This window comes from Microtus oregoni, unplaced genomic scaffold (assembly GCF_018167655.1).
Source record: "Microtus oregoni isolate MIOR12 unplaced genomic scaffold, Mior012 000007F_ref0000211, whole genome shotgun sequence".
NCBI classification, from domain to species: domain Eukaryota; kingdom Metazoa; phylum Chordata; class Mammalia; order Rodentia; family Cricetidae; genus Microtus; species Microtus oregoni.
Window position 1 is genome coordinate 19,488,092 of NW_024543066.1, and position 8,289 is coordinate 19,496,380.

General features: G+C 45.7%; 1 pseudogene; it reads left to right on the top strand.

Annotated features, from left to right (window-relative positions):
* Positions 1-2,160: 2,160 nt before the first annotated feature.
* On the top strand, positions 2,161-3,799 carry LOC121450674 (annotated as a pseudogene).
* The last annotated feature ends 4,490 nt before the right edge of the window (positions 3,800-8,289 follow it).

The window sequence follows — 8,289 nt, forward strand, 5'->3', positions numbered from 1 at the left end:
AACCAGGACCAATTCCCAGGGTTGCCCCCACCCTCAGTGGTTGGGCTTTCCCCCATCAATAAATATCATTAAGAAAATGTTCTTCAGACCTGCCTATAGCCTTATCTTATTGAGGCATTTTCTTTCCTTTTGTTTGAAACCGGGTCTCACCATGTATCTCTGTCTGTCCTGTAACCCATGGAGATTCATCTGCCTCTGCCTCCCAAGTACTGAGACACAAGGCATGTGTCAGTAGGCCTGGTACTGGGGCACTTTCCTAATTGAGGTTCTTTGCTCTCAGATGACTCTAGCTTATGTTAAGTTGACATAAAATATCACCAGTTGACATGTATCCAATCCACTCAGCTTACCAAGTGTCCCAGCTTAGTACCACAGCATACTATAGAGTCTGTCACCTTCCCATGTGGTGGCCAGATTGGAAGCAGCGCTCACTGCCAAAGCCCAGCAAGGTAAAAGGGGGTCAAACCATATGTTGCTAGCTGGAAACAATGTCTCAGTTCAGAATTTGAGGTATGGTTCCTGTTGAATACTTATCTTTTTTGCTCTATACAGAATGGAAAAATCAAATTTGGAAGCACTGTAATTTGGGAACTGTCTTAGTTAAGGCTTTTATTGCTGTGAACATACACCATGACCATGGCAACTCTTATAGAGAAAACATTTAATTGGGGCTGGCTTTCAGTTTCAGAGGTTCAGTTCACAGAAAGCATGGCAGCATGAAGGCAGACATGGTGCTGGAATTGAGAGCGACCAGAAGGCTGCAAAAAGTTGACTGTCACGCTGAGGGAAGCTTGAACAAAGGAAACCTTAAAGCCCGCCCCCAGAGTGACACACTTCCTCCAACAAGGCCACACTCCTAATATTGCCACTCCCTTTGGGGGCCATTTCTTTCAATGGAACAGTCCAAGCAGAAGGGTGTAAGTGTGGGAATTCTACATTGTAGATGCAAAATACAGCTGTCACCTCAAAGAGAGTGAAAATAGGCTAGCCCACTGTGACTCTAGCTGGGAAACACGGGTTCAAGTTGCCCTAAATAACAGGTTCCAACACACACAAAAGGGGGTCAGAAATCAAAGCACTTTCTAATGTATTAGTGGAGAAATCAGACCAGGGGGTTACATCAAACAGGGCAGATCTGTTACAGGTCTCAGATGCTAGCTCATGTCTGTTTTTGACTGATGGAAGCTACTTCCATCAATTGATTGTCTACTGAGTTGACACATTCTGAAAGGTGTTGCTAGATAGGCCCAAGGATGTCAGGTCACACACAGAAGAGGGTAAGGAATGGCTGTTAAGGGGACTAAAAATAGCCCAGGATAATTTGGCTTTAAATCTGCAGCATTCCAGCTAATCACAAAGTTTTAATCCAATAGTTCTTGATATACATCCTTCAAGCTGGCCTTGAGCTCACTGGGTAGCTCAGGCTGGGCTCAAACTTGTGACGATCAATAGTCCTGCCTCATTTTTTGGTGTGTTGGAATTACAGGTACCCACTACTTACTACACATGACCTTTAAACTTATCTGTTCCCTGGAATGTTTCAGAGAACATTCTGGACAACCACGACAGGCCAGTGTTTGCTCACAGGTCGTTTCAGTACATGCTTGATGCCATTGTGTGCGGGTGGGGGTCACAGGGTGGCTGTGGAGTGGTTTCTCTCCCACCAAGATCACATTGGCTTCAGGACTAGGTAGAATTCTGGTCACCAATCTTACAAAGCAAAAGCCTTTATCCCCTGAATCAGTGGTTCTTAGCCTGTGGGTCTTGACCCCTTTGTGGGGATGTGTCAAACGACCCTTCCACAGAAGTTGCTCTAAGACCATTGGAAAACGTACGATTTAGAACAGTAGCAAAATTACAGTTATGAAGTAGCAATGGACGTAATTCTATGATTGGGGGTCACCACAACATGAGGAACTGTATTAAAGGGCCGCGGGATATGGAAGGTTGAGAACCACTGCCCTGAACTATCATGCTGGCCTTCCCTCTTTACATACAGTCTTGCTGTGTAGGCCAGCCTGGCCTTGAACTCCTGATCCTCCTGAGTCAGTTTTTCAAGTTCTGTGCTACAGGTATGTACAGGAGTGTCTGACTGGCAGTAATGAATCTACAGAAGCAGGTTAATGGTTGCCAGGAACTGGGGAGAGGGGAGAGCAAGGGATGACTGTTGATGGCACTGAGCTTCTTGCAGGGACAGTGAGGTTGGTTTAGAGTTGTGACAGTGGTAGCTGCTCAAGTTTGCTGATGTATCAGAAACCTCTGGCTTGTTCACATTACGAGGGTGAAATTATGGCATGTGCTTTGTAACTCAATAATAATGAATTTTAGAGGCTAACCTGGTCTACATAGTGAGTTCCAGAATAGCCAGGGCTACATTGTAAAACTCTGTCTCAACTCCCCCACTTCCTCACACCCAAAAAGAATGGAAAATGGGGTGCCCATGAAACCAGGATCCATGCAATATGCATGTTCATATTCACGACAAATCATATACATGGCAAAACATTCATATACATGACAAAACATCCCTAGACAGCAAAGTCCCAGCCCCCACCTCTGTTGTCCCTACTCTGCTCTTGAGTCCCTGCTGAGGGTGCATTCACAACCCAACTCACAGGGACCCTCAAGCTCCTCTGGTGACCACGCACAGTGCTGAGCCTGTGGGCCTGGGGACCGTGCAGCCCTGCAAACTCCTCTGCTTGCCCAAGAACTGCTGCATGACGTGCTGTTTTCATCATGGCCTCTCCGGGCCCCAGCTCTCTTTCATTGTTGGGGATGAGAATGGGAAGACAGTGGGAGATATCCTGGCCAAAAACAGAAGAAGACTTAGATGATGCGCTTGGCTAGAGGACATAGCAGCTCAGAAGCTGTGACGTATTCCTACCAGCGCCTTGCCTGGCCCCAAAGCTGATGGACCCAGCCCTAGTAGGGAACTTCAGTGTCAAATACATCTTCCTGCACGTTAGGAAGAGTAACCAGGCCACCCTGCAACTATTCCAGTACCCTTCTCTTTGAGATCAGTGAACTGGAGTCCCTATGCAGATAAGAAAATACATATGCAATGAGGGTAATATACATATGTAATGAGAAGATGCATTTGCAATGAAGGGATCATACATATGCAATGAGGGGGATACGCATATGTAATGAAGTGAGACTCCGCACAGAGGATCTGGCTCCTCTTGCCTCATATCTGGCAACTTGGGCCCTGTCTCTTTCCACCTTGTCCACCCTGGGGCTCCTGGTGGCATCTGAGGTGGCACCTGGAGCAGAAGGAAAAGGCTAGACACATGGTGCTGATGGCCAGGGAGAGTGAAGCGGAGAGCAAAGCCGGCGTGCTTCAGTGCTCAGGAGAGGCCTGGGGGGGGGGGGGGGAGGGACGACAGGACGTGGGACGGACACGACATCAAGGACTTCAGCAAGGTCAGTGAGACCACAGAGAGCACAGGTGTGGAAGACACCTCAGAGGCCCCGTTTCTGCTCTCTAGAGCCAGGGCCACCCACTCCCAGGTCTACCCCCACCCTTTATGCTTTTACAAAACAACTCACCTGTGGTCTTGGGGAACCTATGAATGTGAAAAACAAAAACAAAACAAAAAAACATAGCTTGAAGCATCGCCCATCAGTAGCAGCAACGCATTTCCAGTGAGCGCTATTGCTGTATGTCTGCAATAGAAAACCATACCGAACAACCCGAGCCCCAGCCTTGAACCCAGGACCAGCCAGCTGCCAGTCACCCAAGGTGATGTCTAGCAAAGCAAGGTCTGGACTGAACAACACTCGAGGGCTTACCCTCTAAATTTGAAAGCCTTTAATATTTTTGTCAATAAGTTGTCCAATTTTTAAACTAGCAAAATAGAATTGGAAAATAAGAATTATTGAGAAGTAGAGAAGTGTTTGTCATTGGCAAATGAGGAAAGATCATCTAAATATATTTCGGGCAGATCTCTGGTAATGTGAGCCACTCAGACTGTCCAGCAACAAACAATAGACAAACGGAGACCGGAAAGACAGTTATTGAAAGATTCAAACGTGGGACCAGCAAGACGGTGCAGCGCCTGCACTATGGGAGGGTATACGAGCTGGGAACTAGGCTGGAGATTTAAAAACACACGCACACAGACAGAGAGACACGGGGACACTGGTCATCCTTGATAAAAGAATGACAACTTTATTGTGTTCCAGGGAAGCTTATAGAGGGATCCTTAACTGATAGCCATGCCCCAGCGCTGGGGATTTCCAGCAGTAAACTCCACCAGAATCCACTCCCCTGCCATCAGGAACTCACAAGGGTCTTGTGCTCAGAGCAGCTGCAGGCACAGGAAAACAAGTTGTTTTGCTCAGTTCACTCAAACAGGTAAACGGTCTGAGGCAGGCAAAGAAAGTCAAGAGGTCAGGGGTCTGCAGCCCCCAACAAGATGGCTCAGTGGGCACAGGTGATTGCCACCAAGCCTGGGACCCATACAGTGGAAGGAGAGAACCAGCTCCTACAACTTACACACACACACACACACACACACACACACACACACACACACACGCACTCTCATACACTAAACAAACAATTTAAAAAAACTCTTCCAGGTTCAATGGTGCATGCCTTTAATTTGAACACTAGGGAAGCAGTGACAGGCAGGTCTCTATCAGTTCAAGGCCAGCCAGGACTACCTAGTGAGACTTTGTCTCAAAAGAAAAAAAATGTATTAGGTAGGTCTGGGGTGTAACTCAGTGGTAGGGTGAATGTTTGGCATGTATAAAGCCCCAAATTCTAATCCCTGATATCAAAAATCAGAAAGAAAACCCCTCATTTAAAAAATTGCCTCATAGCCGGGCCGTGGTGGCGCACGCCTTTAATCCCAGCACTCGGGAGGCAGAGGCAGGCGAATCTCTGTGAGTTCGAGACCAGCCTGGTCTACAAGAGCTAGTTCTAGGACAGGCTCCAAAACCACAGAGAAACCCTGTCTCGAAAAACCAAAAAAAAAAAAAAAATTGCCTCATTTTACCAGGTGGTGGTGGCACAACCTTTAATCCCAGCACTTAGGAGGCAGAGGCAGGTCAGCCTGGTCTACAGAGTGAGTTCAAGGACAGCCAGGGATACACAGAGAAACCCTGTCTCCAAAACCAAAAATAAACAACAACAACCAACCCACATTGTCTCTGAGGGCTCAACAGAACTGGGAATGGAAAGCTGAGTCCCGTGTCCCTGGGAAAAGCACAGTGAAGTCTGTTGTCTCCTGAATGAAGTCTGTCTGACCTTTTGCACTCCCGGAAAGGGCTGACCCTGATGTCTGAGAGTCCTCTTCCCCTAATGACTCAGCTAGCACTTCTGTCCAGCCATTTTCCCAAGGCTGGAGCCTCCAAACTGGCTCGTCTACCTGCCTCTGGGAACTGTCTCCTTCCCTTTGCCTCTGCTGTCTCTTGGCTGTGAGTGGTTTCATTCTTGTGACAGCCTGAATAAACCATTTCCTGAATTGTCTGCATTTCTGCCTTTCATGGGCCTGGAGTAAATTCTTTATTTTGAACACAGGAGCTGTATCATTTTTATTGGAGATAGAATGACTGTCTTTATGTTCCACTAAGAAAGTGCTGAAGGGCTAGGGAAATGGCCCGGAGGTTGAGAGCATCTTTTGTTCTTATAGAGGACTCAGGTTTGGTCCCCAGCACTCACACAGTGGCTCATAAATGGTTGTAACACCAGTTCAATGGGATCCAATGCCCTCTTCTGACCTCTGTGGGCACCAGTCATGCATTTTACACATACATGCAGAAAAAAAAAGCACTTATACACCTCAAATAAAAATGTTGAAAAAAGGGAAGAGTTGAAAAATAGAGAGCTAAGTGTGGTTGTGTGTGCCTGTAATCCCTGCACCTGGGAGGCCAAGGCAAGAGGACTACTCCTGCTCCACAGTGAACTCAGGACCAGTCTGGATTATTTGAGACATTGCCTCAAAAACAACCAACAAAACAAACAAGCAAAAAAAAAAAAAAGATGTTAAACTTTTAGCAAGCTGTGGCTTATGCCTATACTATAAACTTGAGAAGTTGAGGCAGAAGAGTCACTCTAAGTTAAATGCTAAGCTGGGCTATATGACAAATTCTGAGATGGTTTGGGCTATAGAGTGAGTCTCATCTCAGAAAAAAAAAATCACAAAAGCGATTGATCAGTTCAAAAATGTCATTTTGAAGAAATGTCAAATGACTGACCTGGAGTCGCCTGAATCAGCTGTCTCGAAGTCCGTGGAATAGAGTTGTCATGGTCATGTTGTCTTTTCATATTACCAGAAGCCCTAACTAAGACAGAACCGGGGTATTGCTGTGAAAGGCCTGATCATCTGATCATGGTTTTTTTTTTTTTTTTTTTTTTTTTTTTTTTTTGAGACTGGGTTTCTCTCTGTAGCTTTGGCTGTCCTGGAACTCACTCTGTAGACCAGGCTGGCCTTGAACTCAGAGAAATCTGCCTGCTGCTTCTGCCTCCCAAGTGCTGGGATTAAAGGCATCATGCTTTTGTCTGGAGGAATTTGGATTTTGGATTAGGAAAGCAGTGGAATGCTTTAAGTGTTGTGTAATGGGCCATCGTAGTAGGAGCATGGAAGACAGTGGTGCTGAGAGAGCTCTGAACTGCAGGGGGGCTGTCTCAAGAGGTTTCAGAGGAGAAGAATTTTAATATGTTGCCTAAACATCGTTCTTCTGATATTTTGGTGAAGAATGTGACTGGTTTTTGCCCTTGTCCAAAAAGTTTGCCTGAGGCTAAAGTGAAGAGTTTTGGATTAATTCCTTTGGCAGAAGAAATCTCAAAACAGCCTAGTGTAGACCCTGTTGTGTGGTTACTAGTGTTAACTCTAATGAACATCTATAATGAAAAACATGTACTAGGCTTCTCTTAGGCCATCAACAAGCTTCCAAATCATGACACTGAGACTTATTAATAGTTTTGAATGCTCAGCCTTATTTTAGCTCTTATTTTAACTTATTTTTTCTTTATCTGTGTTTTGCATCAGGGATTTTTACCTTTCTATCTTTATTTTTGTATATCTTACTTTTATGGCTTCTAGTATCTGTCTGTCTGGCAGCTGCCTGGCTTCTGGCTTCAGCCATGTCCCTCTCTTCCTCCCTCATTCTCTTCTTCTCTCTTGAGCCTAGATTTCTCCTACTACTGATTCTCTTGCCTGCCAGCCCTGCCTGTCCCTTTCCTGTGTAACTATTGACATGCAGCTTTTTACTAGACCAATCGGGTGCCTGAGGTGGGCAAGGTAAGACAAATGCAACACATCTTTACATCATTAAACAAATGCAATGGAAACAAATGTAACACACCGTTACACGATTAAAGTAATAGTATACAGCATAAACAAATGTAACACATCTTTATATCATTAAACAAATACAGCATAAACAAATGTAACACACCTTTACACAATTAAAATAATATATTCTGCAACATAAACAAATGTAATACATCTTTGCCTAGTTAAACTAATTTCCACAACAGGAGCAAGCTAGGCAAGGAAAACCATTTGAGAAGAAAAGGCACACCAGAAAGTGGAATAGGGCTAAGTACTGTGTTCAAGGATATAAACAAATTAAAAAATGGATTATAGGGAGTGCTACTACTAGGAGATACGGTTTTGTTGGGGAAGGTTTGGCCTTGTTGGAGGAAGTGTGACACAGTGGAGGGGGCTTTTAGGTCCCAAGATACTGCCTAGTGTCTCAGACTACTTCCTGTGCCTGTGAGTTGAGATGTAAGAACTTTCAGCTCCTTCTCCGGCACCATGTCTGCCTGCACACCGCCATGCTTCCCACCATGATGCCAAGGGACTGAACCTCTGAACTGTAAGCCACTACAATGACATATTTTCCTTTATAAGAACTGTGCGGTCATGGTGTCTCTTCCCAGCAGTAGAAAGTCTAGACAGTCTCCCACAGAGTTCCTCAGTGCCTCGGCCACCAGAATGTCCAGGAATGGTTTTGATTTCCACCATGGCGGTTTCTAGAGTACAAAATGTGGCCACGTTGTATGCACATGGTGATTTCCCCATTGACCTGCCCAAAGCAGATCCAGTGTTAGCCTGGGCCAAGGCAAAGTGAATCGAAGGTAGGTTGGCTTCGTCAATCAAGCGCTAGATCTGGAGGGTCTAGAAGAGCGTGTGATTCATCGTGGGCACCGTCCTGAGTACTCACTCTTAGAAAGTACAGGGTACTGCCTGGGACTCATACCACAATGCCTGTGGTGGGAATCAGAGTAGAGAGAAAATGACTGTGGCCATGCTTCGGGGACGGGGGAGGGGACAC